The sequence below is a fragment of the Uloborus diversus genome, chromosome 1 (assembly GCF_026930045.1).
Source record: "Uloborus diversus isolate 005 chromosome 1, Udiv.v.3.1, whole genome shotgun sequence".
NCBI classification, from domain to species: domain Eukaryota; kingdom Metazoa; phylum Arthropoda; class Arachnida; order Araneae; family Uloboridae; genus Uloborus; species Uloborus diversus.
This window is the reverse complement of record NC_072731.1, coordinates 199242467-199265421: the sequence shown is the minus strand read 5'-3', so window position 1 is coordinate 199265421 and position 22955 is coordinate 199242467. Positions and strand designations below refer to the sequence as shown.

The 22955-nt window shown below is 34.6% G+C and overlaps 1 long non-coding RNA gene and 1 other non-coding gene across 2 annotated transcripts in view; both read left to right on the top strand.

Moving 5' to 3' along the window:
• The first annotated feature begins 4340 nt into the window (after positions 1–4340).
• The window catches only part of LOC129234113 (uncharacterized), a 98455-nt gene continuing 79840 nt past the window's right edge, over positions 4341–22955 (top strand). The window contains exon 1 of the long non-coding RNA XR_008581528.1: positions 4341–4459. This is a non-coding gene — a long non-coding RNA (uncharacterized LOC129234113). The remainder of the gene's footprint in view (positions 4460–22955) is intronic.
• Positions 10530–10601, top strand: Trnac-gca (transfer RNA cysteine (anticodon GCA)). The gene has a single exon. It is a non-coding gene; the product is annotated as a tRNA-Cys (tRNA).

Below are 22955 nucleotides of genomic sequence, written 5' to 3'. Positions count from 1 at the left end.
CAAAGTTTTGAGTGCTGAGGTCATCGCTTTTTTTTTTTTTTTTTTTTTTTTTGCGAGACTAAGAATTAGCAATATTAGACAATTTTAACCTTTTGTGTATTTACATAGGTCATAGGTGGCATGGCAACCGCGGATAAGCGAATTCACGGATAATCCGAATGTCTAAAAACAAATGTTGCACTTGTTGAGTTGAAATGTGTGCTTTTATCCGCATTCAATTAATTACCGCTGATTTATTTATATATTTTTTTCTAATTTATTCAATGTGAAAGATCACTGATAATTTACTGCATTGCAAAGTTGGCTATGTTCTCAAAAATGAATGAATTCTGTAAAAGTTGTTTCTTTACCAGTAAAGTGTCAATGCAGAGAAAACAATCTACCCTCTCGCCACAGTACAGTTTCGGGGGAAAGAAGAACGAAACACTTGTATGTAGCTATCATGCATCAACAACGAAAAACCAGTAAGTCGTCAATCGACGCCTATTCAAGGTTCGTAAAAATGCAAGAATATCGTACCAAAAGCGAGATTCGCCCTTGGGTACACTGTGTTCTCAAAAATAAATAAAATCTATTAAAGTTTTTTTTTTTTTTTTGCCAGAACAGTGTCAATGTAGAGAAAAATATCAACCCTTGCTACAGTAGGAGAAACCGGGGCATGTTGGCGAACTTTTTAAACTTATTTTTTTGAAGGTTGTAAATGAAGATGAAAAATCTCTTGTTGCTGTGGGATGACCTGCATAGTATCAGCAATAAATTCGTATATTTTTTTGACACTAATATTCTGTATGTATTTTTTACACAATTTTTTGTGAATTTCGCACACTTTTTTTCTGAAATAATGACTTTGTTTCTTTTTTTTTACTTCAGGTGGAAAGAGATAAAACTTTTAAATATTTTGTTTTGAAATTAACAATTTAAATACATTAATTCATGTAATGCATAAACTAAGTTGTTTGGGATAGTTATATAAATATTATACATTAACTAATGTATTGGAGTTTCTAAAAGGAATAAATTAGTTCACAAAGGCTGAGAAAAGGTTTTTACCAACTTCCTTACGGATCATCAATTTATTTCTGAGGTGGCGCTTGGGTGGCAATGTGATAAATGATTTAATTGCGATATTTATCACTTAGTTGTGCCCGGTGGCAACCGCTAATTTTTTCACTAATTTCAAGGATCCGAGAATTTTTATTAGGAGGGGAATCCCACCATTCTGTTTTGAATTTCAGTCCCTGTAAGTGTAGGGGCTCCGCAAGAGTTTGGAATTGCTCAACAGCATGCGATGGCTGCTGAAAAAAAATTCTTTTCAGAAAGTACAAGAATAATTATTACATAATAATTATGCGACAATTTATCTGTGTCGCAGAGAGTCCTGTCGTAGGTTCTGTCACATGGTGTTCTTTATTACTACAGCTGCCCGTGACATGCTATCATGAATATTAATAGTTTGCTCTGCTTAATCTAACGACAAATTTGGCCTCTTTTTTTTTTCTTTCGTTTCAGATTTCATTATAAGTCGGGTCCACATCAAGAGTACCTGTAGTTTGAGAAGCATCAGCATCCAAATTTTACCGTCCACTTAAATGTAAAAACATTTTTTAATCGGTGTGGGGGGAGGAGGGACAATGCACCCCCTGCCCCCCTAAATAACGAGCCTGCTCGTTACAGTTGATTATCACTGCAACATAGGTGTCTGTGATCAATATCTCACTTTGTTTTTTCACAGAGGTTGAAGTGAAGTTTAGAGATTTTTCAAAATTTGCTTTGAATACAGTTCACCTGGTGATAGGCCACTTCCTTTCGAACTTGCTTTCTTGACACTTCTGAAATTTGCTAGATGTTGTTGTTTTATTCACGAAATAAACTTAATGCTCATGTATAGTACGAGAACGATATTGGATATTGGAAAAAGAAAAAAAGCAGTTCACTGGTTTGTGTCAGGTATGTATGTGCGACGAATAAACTGAACTATCGCACGTACAACTAGATTTTCTTCCCATTTACAAGCAGATTTTTCTACAAAATGTTGCTGCTTCCGATGAATTCACTTTTCATCTTTTTTTACAGTACGGTGATGGTACTTTTACCCAATATGCAAATAATTTAACCGGAAATTGCCTACATTTCTAGGTTGCAGCTTAATGTCAAAAAAAAAAAAAAAAAAAAAAGCGCTGGAGCCCTGTAATCATCGGAACTGATTTTCATGCGAAATAATCTGAAGTCAATCCAATGTGAAAAAAATCATATAAAACTGAAAAGATGTACAGAAGCTAAACGCCCACAAAAATTAAAATTGGCAAAAAAAAAAAAAAAAAAACCTTGAAAACTAATTTTCAGTCGATTCCCTTCTTAATTTCCTGAGGTTTTGTACTTGTAATTAAGCAATGCCTCCACACTCCACATCCCACCCTTATGCATTCTGTGAGAAGCATTATGGGGGGGGGGGACTACCGTTGCAAGGCGCAGACAAATGCTAGGTGGTTTCAAAATACTGAAGTTTAAACATACCCTCCTCACTCTATATTTATTACTCAACCGACACAGCGAGCAAGGTGGACCATTAAAACTGCTGGGTTTTTAATGTGTTTCATCTCATGAAAACTGAAAAAATCCATCTTAGAGATCTGCCTACTATTAGAAAAAAAAAAAAAAAAAATCCGTTCCGTTTCTTCAGTTTTTATAAAGCAAGAAATAAACACACACAAAACCACTCTTTCCAAGAAACGAAAAACAAAAAGAATTAAGTTCTTTATTTCATTGTAGTTTTGCATTTAGAATCTGGCAACCAAATCTTCAGACCAGAAAAAAAGAAAAAATGCTTCATCTTCATAGTTTCTGTCATCATTCTTGGTCTGTAATCAGAGTTTTGCCGATGGCTTCGACTTCCAAGAACATTTGAAGGACCTCGAGATTTAAATTGCAGGTGGCTACCTCGTGCCATAACTTGTGGAACTTTACCCTCAATAGTTTCGTATTTATTTAAACCTATAATTCAGACGAAAAAAGGGAGGAAGGGAAAAAAGGGAGGAGGTTATACAGATAACTACTAGGTTGCGGCGAAAGTAATTTCAATTTTTTGCTCCAAGTTGGAACTGGTTCTTGGAATTTCCAAGTATGAATCTACTTCGACTAAGAACAAACCAATAGTAAGTTTTGTCTGCTTCATATAATGGATTTTTTTGTGTTATGCGCGTTTAGGCAATAATTCCATGTTCTTTTATCTACTGCGCCAAATAAGGATTCGGTCTTTCGTTTTGAAAACTTCCAAAATAATTGAGAATATTGCATACAAAAAAATTGAAACTTGCGATAGTATCTTTTAAAGTTAAAATGTTTGAATTTCGGTAGAAGGAAATAATTATCATAAATTTTGAATACTTTTTATTGAGTTTACTGTTTTATTTCTAACTGGACTGTTTCCGAAATTTTAAAAGTTTTTTTTTTATGTAAAAGAGCATGCTTAAAAACATAGGATTTAACCATTTTTTATTTAAAAAAAATGACAAAGTTTAATTTTATTAAACAATATTTTTAATAGGTGCACAGATTGAAATTAATTTTTCACGCTTCTGCACATGACATCACAAGTGATGAAATGTCATTCACAGATGCCATTAGCGCACTGTGCAAATTGTCATGACCTGGCAACGCGGTTGACAGCAAAGCGTAAATATTTAGCGCGCAAAGTACATCACTTGTGACTTCATAAAAACCACGCCTTATTTCCAAGATCGGACATTTTTAAATATATATAAAAATAGGTGTTGAGAAAACGAAAGTTTTTTCTGGCTCCATGTTTTTGCTTATTCTGTCAATTTCAGGGACAAAATGTAGTACTTTTGACTCAAGGAAACAACCCCTTTATACAGGGTAACGAAATCAAATTCCTACAGCCTAATCGAAAAAAACTAACGGAACATTTTTTAACGATAAAATTACATGAACTGAAACATTTAAAAACAAAGGCTATCTTAAAGTTTTAATGAATAAAATAACTCATTAAAGATGAGTTTTTAAAATTTTAATAGCTTGCTACTTGAAAAAAATTATACGGACAGGTATTTTTTTCCCTAAAATCGCAAGAGTTGTTTATTTTGACCCAGTAGTTGTTCATTCACATTATTTACACAATATATATCTAAAAAAAGAGGGGGAAAAGACTATGTTTTTTCCTCCTAAGTTTAAAATTGTAAAATCATTTTTTGTTTTAATTAATTTGATGTAGTTAATTTTTTTCCTCTGGAATTTCACTATTTGAAGAACTTTTGAAAAGGTTACAAATGTATAAAAAATAACTCGTCTCTTACAGCACTTTTACAATCTTGTCTTCATTTGACGGAGAACTTCTATTGATTATTAGATAACATAAAACGCTGTCAGAAACAGAAAAAGTGTAACATTTTTCGGCACTTGATTACGCCACTTTTACGCCTCAAAAAAACTGAAGGACCAGGTAAGATTTTTCCATTTCTGCCTTTGGTTTCTGTTGATTTTCTGCTAATGTGGAGCCTCTGTCTAGGTGTCATAAATGTTCGAAAAATATCAAGGATAAATAAATTGCGAAAGGTATATTTTTTACTTCATTCTATGAGAGTAAAAAACATAAGTTTGACATTTTCAAATATCGTAGTATCTTGATAAATTTTTCAAATTTTGAAATTGTTTTGGAATGAAAGACAAAACAAATGAATAAGTAGCTACAAAGAAGCAATCGCATGATCGAAATGCAATTGGACACGAAAGCATGCAGGACGAAAGGAGGTTAGGTAAATATCGTGCTATGTTTTGCTAGTTTTTTTAATCTTCATGTTCTCAATAAATTGCCAAAGCAAATATTTTTTCGATCCCAGATATATACAACAAAATACTGTTTCAAAATTCGAAAATATTTCCCCCTTTGTTTCAGGAATGTTTATTTGAACTGCTTTAATATGTAGAACTATGTCTCAGCACCAAACTCTTGGATGACTAATCAAATAAAGACAGAAAAATAATCAGTCAGGGTGCGAAATAGGCTGTTATTAGTCGCATTTTGCTACTAAAAATTTCTGTCCGACGACTTCCATTTAACTTGCGGTCGCTATTTTTGACTTCTAACATTTCAATAAAAATAAGTTGACGATCGTAATTTTACTCCCAGTCGTCACATTTTACTAGCTTTATATTTCTGGAGCAAACTTTGCTAAAGCTATTTTAAAATTACACCTGAGCAGAGCATTTTGCCAACTGAAACAAAAAGCCTAGATACCAATGGCGCCTAACTTTTTCACACGAATTTAGAAACCTGGAAACAATTGGCGCAATGATGAGGTTGTAATTGAAGCACAGTAATAACGCTAGCTAGCCGCGACAAAAAAGAAATTCATTGTAACCTCCAGTTTCCTAACGATAACCGCACACCGAGTCAACAACGCACACGCCAAGTCTGACTCTGATAGTAAGACGCTTGACGTTGGACGAACTCATGTTTGGCGAACTTAGAATATTGGCACGACACCAATAGTCTTTGTTGCCGAAGCAAACCGGCTTTAGTCAGTCCGATTTTAACAAATGAAATCATTTAATCCTTAATGCACCGAAAGTTATTTTATCAGAGCCAAACTTTAACTTCCATTTTCGTCTGTTTTCTAAAAAACTAGTACTGAACTATGTGCAAATGCATGTGTGTGTAATCATTTGTATATTACTCTGTTTTTGGGTTGCTGAGGAACCTCTTCATTGCAAAAACATTTTGAGCTTACGAACCTTAAGCAGCAACAGCAAAATTTAACTGCTTTTTAGCGTCTAGAAACCTTTTTTTTTTTTGGCATTGACACTGATGTTTTTTGCAGCCTCAAAATACGTGTACGAAATATATTTATAAATTTGTGCTTAATGACATTGGTTTTATCTCAATGTTTTAGGACGAAGGTAAGCATTTTATTTCTGACTTAAGTATTCTTTATTATTATTTTTTTAAAAAAATATTCTTTATGCGTAGAAGGGAGGGGGAAGGGAGAGGAGGTGTTTTTGCTATGCTTCACAAATTTTATTCCCCGAAATCCACTCACTTCACCTGAGCGTCTTTAAGGATTATTACTTTAAAGATAATAATCTGCGAATAAGATTTTTCGTTTTCCTAGAGTCCTGCTCAAAACTCTAATCCAAACCATATCTTTAGTCGAGACGTCCCAATTATTTTCCAACGCGGAACACAAGAGTTTCCCCATCTCTCCGTAGGAGGTACCTGCAAAGAACTAACTCTCTCTAAACTCTCGGCGTGGCGAGAGGACAGGTGTGTGTTCAGCCGCCGTTCGCGTGTCGCCCGGAATGGCCAGCTGCCGATTCACTGAATCCGGCACCTGCGCACTTTTCTGCTAAGTCGTTAAGCCACGGAAGAACAAAAGGATCGGGATGAAAGTTCGAATTTTGCGCAACACGAGGGGCTCATTCCCGCCCCCCCCCCTTTTTCGCTTCACGCTAGGATGTGCCACTGTTAAAGAATGGGAGCGTTCCGGGCTGCCCCGGAATTATGTCCGGGTTGGGAAGGAAATCGAGTTTAAACATGTCTTTTTGCTGACAAACATGAAAGCCATTAATAAGTTGACGTTGCTATTTGGACTTCTACTTTATAGCTTGCTTTCCTGGAAAGAAATTTAAAAAAAAAAGCATATGAGGCATTGAGAAGCAAAGCGATGTAAAGGGACATTTTCAATTTTTGAGTAAAACGTGTTTAAAGTTCCGGCCCTTGATGGGCTTTCATTGATTTTTTTTCCTTCTAAATCATGCTTTATAGTTAGCGCCTACTAGGACTACTGGTATAATTTCTTTCCCCGAAACAGAGGAGAAGTTCACCTACCATTTGTATTGGTTACCTTCAAAATTGTAATTTTGACATTTGCATCCCTTTGCTTCTCACTGCCTCATGTCTAAGAGGGCTTTATACTGTGATGCAAAAATGTCGCTAAAACACAAAAAGCAGTCAAAGATAAAATTAATACGCATTAAGAAAACGAAAGTTAGGCATGAGCCCTACAGTCATTTATGGACCCCTTGCCAAATCAAAATACCGGGCCCATTTTGTTCCCGGGCCGCGGGCTTCATTAGCTCCCCTCGCTTGGGGGCCATGTAGCAGAGCATCGATAAGAGAAATCTCAACTTGCATACTTGACTAACTCAAATTCACCCCAAAAATTATTTAAGTAGAAAACTAACTCAATGGATCCATATCAGAATCTTACAGCAAGCAACAAATTATTTTTAGTGTGCCAACTCGGGTGTCAACCATTACTTACCGTTGGAAGCAATTTTCAAGAGCAATAGTTGGAAGAAATTTTAATCTTTATTGCCTCACGAAAAACGTAAAAAGTCCCCTGCATGAATGCGAAAAGTTTGGTGTTAATATTGGTTATAAACCAGGATTTTCAAGTTTTTCTTGATTGTTGATATTTTTCGGATGTTCAAAATTTATTCTCCACAGAAAATGTTCGCACAAGTGCTGCTTTAGTTTTTAGAAAGCTGAAGCCATATTCGATACCTTTTTTATGCATTCCCCTTTGTCCTGCTTTAATGACTTCAATGTCGTTATTATTTTTGACTATGAATCCTCAAAAAAGTTGGAAAATTTTTTTGGCGGGGCATTCGGAATTGAGAGACACAAGGCGGAATTGCTGCTTGCCCAAAAGCGATAAGTCTGATCACTTTATACAAGAGTTCACTGCGAAAATGGTATTCAGAGTAAGAGAGCGGGAAGATTTAATTTTGAATAATTAAGCCATTTTCAATTTTCTTCTTTCTGGTCGTTTAGTTTTTAAACGTAGGTATTTGGATGAATTTTCCAAATTGGTAATCGCAAGCAACTTTTATTGTCATTTTTGTGCAAAGGACATATCTTTTATTCATTCATTTCTTTTATTTTTAACTCAAGTAGGTTTCTCGAAGCGTCGTGGACGATTGAATCCACTTGAAACATTTCATTTTGAAGCTGGTCAGATTGTTGCCAGATTGCAAAGCATTGTCTTTAAGTAAATAGTATGAATGGTTTACTGCAGAAGAATTAAAAAAAAAAAAAAAAAAAAAAAAACACTGACAGCTGATACCGTTGAAAATACAGTCAATTCTCGATAATTCGGAAGCCTCATAGTTTGAAAATTCCTTTGTCTCGAAGTTTTCTATGGTCCCAACTAGGGGTGCGACATCGATGTCAATGTTTTGGAAACTTCGATGTTTTTGTTGAAACATCGATGTTTATCTTCCGATGTTTTTTGAACCATCGATGTTTTGGTTTCGATGTTTTTTCGATGTCGATGTTTTTGCATTTTAATTGAAAATTATCATAAAATTTGCTCCAATTTTCTCGATAGGCAATTAAGTTTACTTATGGAGTTGCCAAAAAAAAAAAAAAAATCATTTTTTGCACCTATTTTATTAGATCAATATTTCTGTGTAGAGGATGATTTTTGGGAAGATCACTACAAGATAATAAAAGATTAACTAGAGAGTGAGGAAAAGGTCAAAGGTATTGGAAGAACCTAACACTGGTAGTCTGTTGCCAGAACTTGCAGTCTGTTTCAAGGCCCCAGTTCTTAAACTAAAGGGATATCCTATGCGTTACTAGGGTGAAAATTATAACTGGTAAGAGAGAGTTGGTAAAAGTTGCTTTAAAGTATTTGATAGTGATGGCAATTTCTGTTCCATCGGAAAAAGATGTTTCTCTGACTGGTGTGATAGTCTGCGAAAAGAGAAATGCGCTTCTAGGGGACAAATTAAACAAACTTTTTCTCCAACTGTCAACGCCAATATTTGGGGTTACTTATCTACTTCCCCCAACAAGTCGTCCCTCTATTACTTACAATTTGTGTTTAATTATTAACTAACAGTACAACACATATTTCTTGCTCTTAAAAATAATCGTTAGAATTAATTTTGTATTTCAAAAATAATTAGCACAACTTTTTTTCATCATTCAACTGATGGTAAGTGCTATGATACATTTTTCTTAGATTCTTTTTTGATGTAAATTTACGTTTAGTTTCATTCAATTTGAAAATATTTCCTTATTACTATAACTAGTTGTATTAATCGGTGCTTGTCTTATTATCAATTTTTGCCCTACTATAATACCAAGATGTTGCGAAATTATTCTTAGTAAATTATATTCATGATTTGAGGTTCAGTATTTTCAATATATTCGTCGGATACGTATTCTTTTGTATTGCTTAAATTACTGTAGTATATACAAAAATGTATGTTATACATTGATAAAATCGATGTTTTAAAACATCGATGTTTTTTGGTCGATGTATCAATACCATCGATGTTTTAATTTCTAACATCGATGTTTTGCCATCGATGTCGCAATTCTAGTCCCAACTCATGAGATGGCAGTGGGAAATTCCCATAGCTCGAACTGCGAATAACTCGACGGTTTTAGCCGGTTTCTCGCGGCTTCGAGTTATTGAGAGTTCACTGTATAAAAGAGATGCGCAGTTGACAAATAAAAAAAAAACCAGTAATAAATAAATAAATAAATTGAAGAGGGCAAAATTAAAAAATTTGACTCTTTTTTTAGTATATATTGTTAAGCTATTAAAACACTGCATTTTTTAAATTTTTTACCCTTTTTCTTTAGTTTTGTTTGGGAAACAGAATCATGATGAAAAAGTTTGGAGTTTCGGCAGTAAATTAACCTCATGCAAAATGCCAAGCCGCATCTTACAATCCACACTTACTTGTATTACGTTAACTTACGTTTTTTGTTGTTGTCATTTGATGCAGCGAGAAACAAAGGGATGTAAGTGGACATTTTCCAGTTTTTTGAGTAAAACGCGTTTAAAGATAACGTCCTAGGTAGGCTTTCATTGAATTTTTTTTCTAAATCATGCTATACAGCAGCACCTACCAGCGCTACTAGTACTATCTCTTGCCCCAAAACAGAGAAGAGTTTCCCCTTCTATTTGTACTGGTTATCTCCAAATTTTTAATTTTGCCACTTACATCCCTTTGTTTTTCAGCTTCTCACTGCCTCATTTGTCCTGCCAATAATAGTAATTATTTATTTGTATAATAACTCATTATTATTATTATAAATATTTACTGTTTATTGCTATTATAGTTATTCGCTATTATTAGTTATTGTTATTATTAATATTACTTCAGTTCTTGTTAGTAGTATTTTTTAATTCTTTTTCAATATAAAATTATTATTCTTCAGTTTTCAGAAAATACTAATAATTATTGTTATTATTAATGATAATAATAATAAAAAATAATTTATGACAAAAAATCATTATTTTTTAAATTATATATATATTTTTAATTTTAATTTTCAAAATGCCTAATGAAAATTACTGCCCCCATCATTTACCTCAGAGAGAGAGTATTTAAGTTTAAATCGTTCAGAACGGAACGAAAAAAAAAGGAATCTCAGAATGATCATTATTTCACCAGCTAGTTAGCTTCCCTGCATGTATTTCTTACTATGGGTGAAGCGTGGGTGAAAATGAAATTGAAAACGAACTCACTTTTCTCCCTTTCGTTTCCGCGGGGGTATAGCTCAGTGGTAGAGCATTCGACTGCAGATCGAGAGGTCCCCGGTTCAAACCCGGGTGCCCCCTAGTAATTATTTTTAAAGTTTTTTAAGAACTGCTAGTTTTGAAGCAAAAACAAGAAAACTTTATTTCTATTCTTTGAATGAATGAGGTAGAGCATGGTCTCAGGAAGAACCCTTTTGTTTGCACATTCATGTCAAATTAAAAAAGACATTTTTGTTCCTTTCGTTGTTTTGATAATTAACTTTTTTCGATTGTGACACGAATCGCTTTGATAAATAAGACTAAAAGAAGAGAAATCAAATGATTTTTCATACATCAGGAAGTGGGATAGATGATTATTTATTTTGAAATCGTTTGCTAACTTCAAGGGAGGACAATTTTTTATTTGCACATTCATGTACAGTTAAAGAAAAAAATATTTTTGTTCCTTTCTTTTTAATGAGTATTAACTTTTTTCAATTATGGCTGGAATTGTTTTAGACTTTAGAGGATTGTTTCTAATTAATATTTTTCCTTTAAAAAATTGAACGATTATTTGTACTTTGGAAAAAAGGATAGATGATTATTTAAGTTATAGAATTAATCATTCATATCTTCAAATATTTATTTTCAGTCCGACAAAATTGAGGTAACACACATGACAAATTATTTTTCAGAGTTTGTCGGCTATAGTGAAAAATTCTGTGACATGGCTGGTCCACGCACCATTTTGCGATGAACAGCAGATAAATTTTCAAAAAAAAAAAAAAAAAAAAGCTCTAAAATCTTTGTTTTGAAATATATGTACGAAAGATACGTTTTAACTGTAATCTCAAATAATAATAGAAAAAAAGTTTTATCTCAGATTTCAAAGTTTTCTTTTTTTTTCTTTTGTAATTCAGTTTATTATACTTTGAGGAATATCAGGTACAGGTATGTACCAAATGTATAAAAAAGAGCACATTTTTTTTTTTTTTGTAAATCAACAATTGTCTGAACTTAGAAAATAAGAAAAATATGACAAGGTTGTTTTAATAAATACTAAAATTACCCCGTTTTTGTTTACAAAGAAAAACTATTAAGTTAGTTAATACATGTTTTTTTTGTGATTTTGTTCTATGATAATTGCTAGTGGTCCACCAGATTCTGGGCGTCAGTTCGCCCAGCTATTTAAAAAATACTTTAGCAATAAGTTTTTCAGAGCAAGAATCATTCAAAAGCTATATGGTGCACCGAATTTTCCTATAAACTGTGAGAAATAATTTGACTAGCGCCTAAAATGTTTTCCTGGCTCCTAAGATTTTACAATTTTTTTTCCGATCTCTGCTTATGACTTTACCATAAACTCGAACCGTCACAACAATTATCGTATCATAACCTTGTCGGTTTAAAACTAAAGAAGTTTTTTTTTTTTTCAAATGATTTTTGAAGAGAACTAATGCTCTTATGAAATAATGTGTAAAATATTCCACCGGATTTAAATTGCGTAACTAAATTGCAAATACGAAAATCAAAGCTTTTCACTACCATCGCTACAAAATCGTTTCAGTCAAGGTCAATAACTGATGAAATATGTAAGTCATACGCAATGCCGCCAGGTGAATTCCGAAACCACTTTTCAAAAATTCTGAATCAAACTCTTACCTAACCAACACAAAAGCATGATTGCGACACTTTGTTCACAGATAATAATTAAAATCGGTAGACTTTGATCTTTTATTTCTTTAACTTTGGAGATTTCTTATTTCAAATAATAGCGTTGTTCTATTTGAACAACTAGTTTTTCGAATGAGCATCGCTCTAACGCTTTAAACGTCATTTTGAGTAATTTTTGGAGGTATGCTTAACAAAATGATTGACAAATTTTTTTATATTTATTTTGATTATTATTATTACTTTAGCCTTTCATCCTATTTTGCTATCAAATAAATAACATTTCTGAAAATAGTCGATAACTTTGAAAACAATAGCTTATTAAATTCCTAATAAAAACCTTCTAAATTTTTAAATTAGAGGTAGTACAGTTCAAAATATCGTATAAAGAAGGAACTGTCCAAAATCTGACAAAGGCGAATAGCGATGAATTCAGGGTTAAATTTTAACAAAATAAGCCCTACAGTCTTCAGAACTTATTTTAATGAGTAAATAACATGAATTCCGCCGATATCGAGAAAATTCACATTATACTGAAAAGAAGTGCGAGAACTGAGCTTCCGTGAAGCTCCCATGTAAATTAAGCTCGAGATATATTACTTGTACAGACAGTTAAATGTTAACATTGCCGTAGGAATGGAATGCCTTATGCAGGGTATCTGGCTGAGCACTGATTTATAGAGTTGGTCAGAGCTGGAAAGAGCCACGGTGGGTGGCCCCTTGTTAGTTTGGCTTTCAGACCCCCCCCCCCCATTAAACTTATTAAATTTATATAACTTGTTTAATTTCAATTCCGAGCCGGGCTCCTCTCAAGAGTCGAGCCCCTAGCTTCCGACTAGGTTGACATTTCCTGTCGCTGGTCGGACCTAGAGTTGGCGGATGTCCTGAAATAGGATCACTTGTTACAAACCTAGCAACATATAAGTATCGGCGCTATCAAGAGATCATCGGAAGCCCGTCGCCAGTCAAAGCTCTGATTTGTTTAATTGGAGAAAGATTTGGCGATCACTCAAGCCACGAAAATATTGGAGAATCACTAAGACAAGCAATAGAAACGCTAGCCATGTGCAGCTGATCATTATCCTGTTAAATTGTAATAAACCTAGTGGTTCGAGGAAGGGCAATAAAACAACCGGTGTTGTACTTACTTCGCCGATGTACTACCATGCTGTAAGTAAGGGTGTCACCGACGTCAGGCAATTGCAAATACAATGGCACCACATAACATAACTTTGGTTGTCAAACAATGAATTCCTCCAAAGATGGTACGGCGATGGTATACAGGACCGCGCCGTCGCTATGTGCAAGGTCGTGCGGCGCACGACGGCGCCAGAGTCGAAAAGGCGCCGATCTCTACCAATCAAAAATGCCCCAAATGAGTGGAAAAAAATCTCCAATCAAAAAAAAAAAATAATAATACTAATAATAATTGAACTTTTCATTATATCTAATAGCGATGGTGAAATTATACTGCTCATTAAAACAAGCAACCCTCCTCGCTGCCTTTCTAAGAGGAAAAATATTGCCTTGTTGTGTCCAAACATGCTATTCAAAAGCGCAATCCTTTACACTGAAAGCAAATGATGCTAATTTATGCATAAATGAGCATTTTTCTTCATATGTGGAGCCGTGAATGCTATTTTGGCATTTCTATAATTTCACAAAGTTGTGCATATGATACAAAAGAAATTTGCTATTCCCCATTTTGGTTCTTGCAGTGAATACGTTGTATGTATTATTATTTATGCAACTCCAGAATGCTGTTGAATGTTTTTCAAAAATATTCCTTATTATTGAAGAGGAAAAAAAAAAACGTGTCTTCGGAAAACAAAGTGATTTTGATAAGAAAAAAATAATGATATTGGAGAAAAACTTACGTTTCTTTCAATGAGAAATCTTTGAATTAAAAATTTTCAGTAGTTACAGCTAATTGTTCAGCTACTCCGCCCTCTGTCTTATTTCTTTTCTTTTTTCCTTATTACTTTTCTTTTTTCTAATTCGTTTAAAAGTGAGATTGTCTTCAAAATGCTACTACTCCGATTCTCTTCTTCTCCCGCCGCCATCAAAAGCATTACGAAGCATCTCAAATTTCATTTCCAAAAATTCAATTTCGCAAAATTTCCGGGGAAAGTCGTCGAATACCAAACAATATCGCTTGAAACTGCGTTCGAAAATCACATAAAACTGCGTTTTTGGAACTTCAATTTCGAAAGATTGCCGACCCTAATGTTACCAAATATGGTCTTATAATCACGTTTTTAAGACTTCAATTTCAGAAAACATTCGGGCAAGGGAGTCCGAACCGCCTTCCTTTAATATCGTTAATATATAGGTTTTTAAAACATGACTTACGTAAAATTTAAGTGAAATAGCCTCTGAACTTCTTCTTCCAATACAGTCGGACCTCGATTTAACGATCCTCTATTTAAGGAATTTCACGATTTAGCGAATTTTTATTTTTTGCCGACTAAAATGAAAGCAAAAACCCCTATTTGCAGAATAATAAACCCCGAATTAACGAATTATTTTACCAGTTTTTTTTTTGTTAATTTGCGTTATATGAAAAATATTAGATTGTTTTGCAATTGATACATCCATCTTGTCCGAAGCAGAAAAAAGACTTTTCTTGGAATCAGCCATTTTTAATGGGCGAGGGGGCAACCAATGAAGAGCGATTCTAATGCATAAGGCGATGATGAAACTCCCATAAAAACTGTTACTTTTCAAATGCTTTACATAACCTGGAAACTGTAAAAGCATATCTCATGCAGTAGGCTGCAAGTTGTACAGTATTTTCTTCTCTCCATAAAGTCGAAAGAGTACTATTTCGAGTCAAGTATCAAGGAAATTCTCGAACATCAATTACAAAGTAGTTTAAAATTTCAAATTAACTCGGGAGTCGTTAACGAGTTAGTTGTAAAATACTAAATAAAAAGTGTACACTTTCTAATTATGGATATTTTTGTGCAATTGCTTATAGGGGCTTTAGATAAGGTAGGTGCAGTTTTTTTAATTTTTTTTTCACTCCCCGATTTTACGAATAACCCCGATTTAACGTATAAAACGTTGGTCGCGATCAATTCGTTAAATTGGGGTCCGACTGTATCTAGAATATTGCTTAAGTTTTTAGGACTTTAATTTTTAAAAATTTTCCAAAAGGGAGCTCCAAAATCTCCTTCACGTAAAAATCTTCAAAGTTGTCTACAATTGCGTTTTTGGAAGCTCAATTTCAAAAAATTTAGAGGGGAGAGGAAAAATTGATTTTTCTATCTGTTTTACAAAAAAAAAAAAAAGAAATCGGGTAGAATCCCAGAGTTCCATCTCTTATTCTAACGTCAATAAATATGGCCTATTCCGCGAAGCCCCTTGTACCGTTCTTCCTCATAACAAAGACCATCTATAATTGCGTTTTAAAACTACAAATTTCAAAAAATTTAAAAGAGATTTTTTTTTCAATGTGCCCCTCCCTCTCCCCACCCCCTAAAACTATTTTCTAGTTGCGCCACTGCTCTTGTTGTCATATTTTGACAGGCATAACTGTTTTATTAGTTATTTATTACTTAGAGATTATATAGATGCTCACAGTGGCGAGAACTTTGATATTTCAAACATTTTCCTTTTCCAAAATGCATTATTAGCATATCAGAGGAGCTGCTGAACTCGAAATAATTTCGAGATATGAAGTAAAAACGTACACCATATTCCAAAATGAAATATTCACACATTATTATTTTTAATAAATTAAATGCCAAACGGATTTTTTTCCATTATATATTTGTTTACAAAACCTCTTTCCACGTTTTAACTATATTTTCCCCGAACACCAGAGCATAAAGGCGCTCAAAAGACATTTTCACGACGGCGCCGATCAGGCTTGGCGCGGCCCTGATGGTATATTGACTGAATTATATTACGTAGTGTAATCCGCCTTAATAATTCAATCAATATAACATTGCAGTACCATCTTTGGAGGAATTCAGGAAAATGGAATCTGGCGTATATAGAAGAAGCAATAATGAACTGTGCAAGTTATTTAAGCAAACTGATGCTGTCCTCAGTATTACAATTAGCCGTTCAAATTGGGTCTGCCGCGTTATCCGCCTTAATTATTTTCATGGCCAAATCATATTCTACTAGAAGACGTGGAAGGCCAAAGCTGCGCTCGGTGGATGCTGTGCAAGAGGATTGTATTGTCCTTAAATCAAAGAATTGGAAGAACTTAGCTGCGAATAGGGGACGCTGAGACGACTGGTACAGAAGGCCTTGTCTCATACTGGGCTGTCGCAATGACCACGAATGATGACCATCGTAGAACTGGGAATCTCCAAACGCGTCTTTGTTTGTTATAACGGGTTCAGTTTCGATCAAGACTCATTGCTGAATACAATTTTATTCTAATTCGCAAATCAATTCGCTCAAGACTCATTGCTGAAGACAATTATTGCAAAGGTGACCATATCTCCCGTTTTGTATGGGACAGTCCCGTTTCCAGGCAGCTTGTCCCGTTGTCCCCGCACATTGTGTTGGGACGCAGAAATATCCCGTTCTCTGAAAGTTAGCAACCAACTCTAGCTAACTGGGGGGAAAAAACATTCAGTATAAATTCATTTAAATCGGAATTGGCAAAAAGTATAGAGAGGGAAGAAACGCCTTTAAGTTAATACGTGTCTTGATAATCAGTCCTATCAAGGCCAGATTCTCATAAATTGCATGAATTAGGAAGCAACTTATGAGATCGGTACCATGAAAATGCCAAAGTTCGAAGGTTAGCTAACTGCGATCTACGTACTAATTTGCCACAAAGCTTTATCCTTCTGCTGCATGTACAGTGGGGCGAGATGGTCATTTAGAATTCAAGGAATCGACGAAAGAAAATCCTTGAATTCTCAGCAATTCAGGTCCCCTATTCGTGCAAAATGATAGGTTCATCAAGAAATCACACCGATCCATCAAACCTCAGAGCAACTTCTGACACTTGGAAATCCACCAAATTCCTCCTCCTTTTTTTTCAATGACCACGATCTACCTACCACATAATAAGCTGCGAAACCCTTCTCGCTCTTTGTTTGGTCCACTGATAATATGGTGAGTTGTTTCTAGTACTTGGAATTTCATAAAAGGTCTCTCTAATGCCAGGGTTCCCAAGGTTTTCATAGAGTGAAGGTATTTATTTATCCAAGAACTGCGTTGGAAGTTATATGAACGGTAATTTATACTCGAAGGCTTCTAGCTTGACTCCAGCCTGGAACACTTCAAAATGACGCCCATTAAATTGCTTCTCACCGTACCAACTTCAGGTTTTGAATATGAGCGTTACCAATTTCACTATGGTGCTTAATGAGGTTATGACTTTTCCGGAGAATCCGTTTGAAGAACGCCCTACTTTTTCTTTTTTTTGTTATTTTAATGTTCCGGTCTTTGGTTAAAAAATAAAATCCTATTTGAAATACTAGAGTTTTTCTAACGAAGAAAACATACACGATTACCATTATCATTCGAACGCAGTACTGAAGCATTCATTGTTCCATCCTTGCTCAACCCATTTGCACGGATTCGCCATTTTTCCGCATGTATTTGCACTTGACTTCTGAAATTTTAAACTTTGGATTTTAATTGTGACATATTCTAGCATAAGGAATCGTTATGTATCATAGTATGAGGCAAAGCTGCGGAGTTGGAGAGAAAGTGATCGATCCGGCTCCGACTCCGAGAATTTTAGAACCTTCGACTCCGACTCTTTTACCCAAAATCAGTCCAAAGCCGACTTCTGTTCTGCAACTACTGGCAGAGTTTTGGACTTAGCGGGAAAATTAACGACTTCGAATCTTGGAATTTTAAACCTTCGACTCCGGATTCCGGCTCCTTAACATCAAAATCAGTCCGAAACCGACTCTTGACTCCGCAACCCTGCTATCATGTATCAACTTTCTGAACTGTCTACTTGTATTTTGTAACTGCAACAATCACAAATTGGGCAGTGAGAAGCAAAGGGATGTAAGTGGCAAAATTAAAAATTGGGAGATAACCAGTACATATGGTAAGTGAACCTCTCCTCTGTCTTGGGGCAAGAGATGGTACTAATGGTCCTGGTAGCTGCTGCTATACAGCATGGATTTAGAAAAAAAATTTCAATGAAAGCCTTACCTGGGATGTTATCTTTAAACGCGTTTTACTCGAAACTTCAAAACGTCCACTTAATCCTTTTGTTTCTCACTACCTCAAATGACAAATCATTATTTTTCAAGTATAAAAAAAAAGTTACGGAAACTTTACATAAAAGTCCCTTATGCTCGATATGTCGCAATTAAAAACCAAAGTTTGAAATTGCGGGAATGAAGTACAAAGTTATGCGGAGAAATGTATCATTTGTGCAAATGGATTGAGATGTACGGGATAGCTAGGAAGCAAAATTTTCTCAGCACTGTACTTATCAGCAAAATTAAAATTCCAAAAGCAAAAGGATTTGAATGTCCTTTGGAAAGTCTATATAAGTAAAACAAAGAATATATGTGTATCTTTTTAAATAAAACAAAGAATGTATGTGTGTATATGTGTATGTACGTATTCAGTTTACATCGGATCTGGACCAAATTTGGCAGGGAGGTACTTGGACACCGAGAAGGAACGTAGGGGGGTTTTCGAAAGCCAAAAAAGAACCGAACCGTTCGAATTTTAATTTTAAGATCCGAAAATGGCATTAAATGGATCTTTTTCTACCCGAAATAATTATCCGATCAATTCAAATTTAGCGCCATTTGAAAGCCCGCGAAAAATACCCCTGAAAATGATTTAATTTCTCCGAATGAAAAAAAAAAAAAAAGAAAAGAAAAACCAAAGCTTTAAAATCACCGGGGAAAAATTTAAAAGCATTTTTAAGCCTTAATGGAACAGAATTTCATGTCGGAAAATTATCGTTTACGCGATCTCATTTTAAATTAGCGTGAATAAAAGCATTCAGAAGGTCGCCACTTTTTTTTTCTCGACTGTGACAAAAATAAAATGTTCCCCTTTTGATTATTATTGGGCGATTTATCTTCCTTTTTTTTTTTGTTCTGCCAGCAGAAGATAATCGAAGATTTTAGTTGTATTTATGGTGGCATTTAATTCCTTCGGGAGTTTTTGAATTGCCTTTTTCTATCTTTAAGAATGATTATTTTGACGGGAAATTTTACAGTATTTTGTTTTTCTAATTGAAGCCTGATCGTTGAACACGCGTCACTTGACATAGCTAGTAAATAAATAAAAGCATTCAGAATTTGAAGCAATTCAAAACCATTCGGAACTAACTCTGATGGGATTTTTTTCCCGAACTATCGAACCGGTTTCTGTTAACACCCCTGGCACCAGTGGCTCTAATATTGCCGTTTAGAAACTCTATTATAATGTTTTTGGAAAATACCTGTAGTTTCTTTGGAAGGTTAAATGCTTTTTCTACATTGTATTTAAAAAATTACCTGTTATGCGTCTCGAGACAGCTATGTGAATAAGAAACTACTACGTAACAAACATGCAGACTTTGGTTTTGGCGACGACGACTATATCGTTTCTGTCAAGAAAAATGTTTAGCTTGTAGATCTTTCTGAAACTTTTGTTTTTCGTTCTCTTGAGCATTTTGTTCAAGTAAGGTTCGAATGTATTCCCGCTCATCTATAAAATCAGCTCAACCCGGCTGAGATTCCATTTATTTTCCACAGCCTCCCTGTCCTACCTAAAACGGTACCTCCGGAAGCTAAAACACCTGCGTCTAATGACGAAAATGTTTTAAACATAGGGAACATCGTTTGCTGATTATGTTTTATGTATGTCTTCCACATTGACTTTTCCAGAGCAAGGCATGATATTTCTACCTCGTATCAAACCGTACGTTTTATTCATATTCCTCCAAATAAAGCCATTTATATCCACTTTTCGCAGTGTTTCTGTTTCGTGACCTCAAAATGGTAAGTGCGGTTATATATTGTCGGTTGAAATTAGCTAAGAATTTGTGAAAATGGAGAAACCATAAATAAAAGATTACACTTGATGTATTTAAGGAAGAATGTCTTTCCCGAAGGGAACCAAAATGAAATAAAGAATGGAGTTGAACTTACCATAAAACTGGTGGCACCTGAAAATATGATGTAATATATAGGAAATTAACATTGTTAATGGGCAAACTCGAACATTTATTATTGGAATTGTTTCAGAAATATATTTTTATTTATTTATTTACTTATAAATGCTGTTTATCTCACTAATCAAAAGAGATTGGAAAAGTTAAAAAAAAAAAAGTTAAATGTTGTGGTAAGTGCGAGGAGAAATTAAATTTTATTATGTACTTCCTGGTGGAGATGATGCCCAAAAAAAGAAAAAAGAAAAGAAAGAAATAAAAAATAGTTGAAAAACTTAGAGAGAAGGAAATAAAAATAAATATTTATCAAGAATTAAATCCTTGCATAACCGGAGTAGTTATTCAAGAAGAATAGTTAAAATTAAATGATAGTTGCAGATTTTTTTTTCATTTTATTGTTATTTTTATTGTTTTTATCACTCTGAAAAAAATCTGCTGTCACCCTTGGACCCGTACCCTCTCTTGCCCCCGATGCAACCATATTTGTCGCATAGGTTCGGGATTTTCTCTCGGACTTAGCTATCTACCTCATCAATCAATATATGAATACGTACTCACCCAGGGCTAGTCATTTCAAAACTTTCCAGGGGGTGGGGGGTTGGGGGTGGAGGGTATATATTTGCTCAATATCTATTAAAATTGAAAAACAATAAAAAGCACGCTTACGTACATTGATTGTTTAAGCCGGGTGGGGAGGAATTGCCCCCACCTGACGGTGGGTTAGGGGGGCTCCAAATGACAAGTCCGTGTGATCTATCTATCAGCAAATCAAAGAGCGGCGAAATTTAAAAAAAAAAATCGACATTCTTTTGAAGTACAGGAATGAATTAATTACATTGCCAAAAACTGAGCAATTCAGCATAGCTTGAATATTTCCCCGTACTTTCAGTCGCCAAAAGCGAACTGACCGGTTTTTGAATCGTTAATTGGAGGACCATATTTTCGAGTTTCCCCTCACGTCTGCGATTCAATTACTTTCGCTTTTTGCTTATTGTCTGTCACTTTCATTTGGCTATTTGGCGAGGTTTTGTGTAAATAAGATGTAAACAATGAGTTAGAGAGTAAACTTTCACTCTCGATGGTTAAACATCCATGAAATAATAACATGCCCGAACAATGCGAGTTGTCTCTTGAAAGAGATGGTGACTGTTGTAATGAATGGTTGCAATTTTTTTACTTCATTAAATGTACCACGATAGGCGTGGTTAATTGTCCGTGAAATGATACAGAAAAACTGTGCAGTACCAAGCCTTATCTCTGAATGGGCCGGGACTAGGTTGAGAGTAATTTTTAGCTCTGTTAATTGAGCAATTCAGATGTTCGATGAAAGAGAAGTGATTTTTTTTAATACAATTCAACAAATTTTTATTTCCGATGTGCAACATGAAAAATTTGTTACATTGTACCCTTAAAAAAAAAATATTGGTCGTCTCGGTCAAATATTGTAACCTAATTTACTAAAATCTGGCACAAAAGAGTCTTTAATGACAGTGTATGAATCTTAAAGAAAATCAAACCTGCTTTTTCTCCAGAAATTTGGTTGCTATAATTTTTGAGAACTTGTATCGTTCCCAAAAATGATTCAATCATTTTTTGAGATAGCCTTTTTCTAAAACGGATGCGCGATCTTTACTGCAAATATACAGTCGTCTTATAGAACTGTTTGAATTTATCGATTTGTAAATAAAGTAAAATACTTAATAAATAAATAAATAAGTAGCTGCAGTCTCTTTGTTTTGGAAAACAATGTTTTTGTTGGATCCCGAATACAGCTTAAGATTTTTATAGGTTTCAATAATGTTTGTTGAGTGCGACAATCTGTTGAATGCGCCAACCTCTGGAACGCTTTATAGTTAAGGGCGCCCCGAAATTAAATTTTTGGAAGAGCGAAAATTTTCATATTACTGAATAGAACTCCAAATTTTGCCGAATGATGATAATTTTGCCGAATGGTGATATATTTGCCGAATTGTGATAATTTTACCAATAAGAAATTCAAATTTTGCTGAATGATGATGATTTTGCTAAATCGTCAGATAAAATTTGCTGAAAAAGGATTTTTTGAAATGTCACAGTGACCTCCCATCGGAGCGCCCCGTCTGCATTCCGGAGGTTGGCGAGAAGAGGAGAGAGCAGTACCCTGATACTGCTATAGGAGGCAGTCCCCTAGTTTCTAGTACGATACTTTTGAATTGCAGAGAATATGTTCAGTCGTTGTACGATATTTTTAAATGTTTAAAGGGTAAAAAAATAATTTAAAATTTTGGCGAACATCAACAGAAATCGTTTTTCGAATTTCGGAACATATTTCTTGACGTCTAAAAATTTTATTGGGTCTCAGAGTATATTTTCTTCCGTCACATGACGTTTTCTTTTGCAGGATAAACGTTAGCTTCAAATCCCTCAAACAAATCTGTAAAAAAATAATGATGAGAAAAAAAATCTGTGCTATGGTTGAAGGTAAAGGAACTCGAGTTTGACATGCTGGCCATTTATAATAATAAATGATCTGTATATCAGATGCCGTATTGTCGTATTGTGTTAAAATGAGTGAGGGGTTGCGTACAAGTCAAAAACAGATTTTAAGAAAAAAACCATAGTTCATTGAATTTTTGGATAGTACCAGCTGCAGATGTCCGCGCTCGGAAAATCTTTGGATTGCGATATAAATCTCG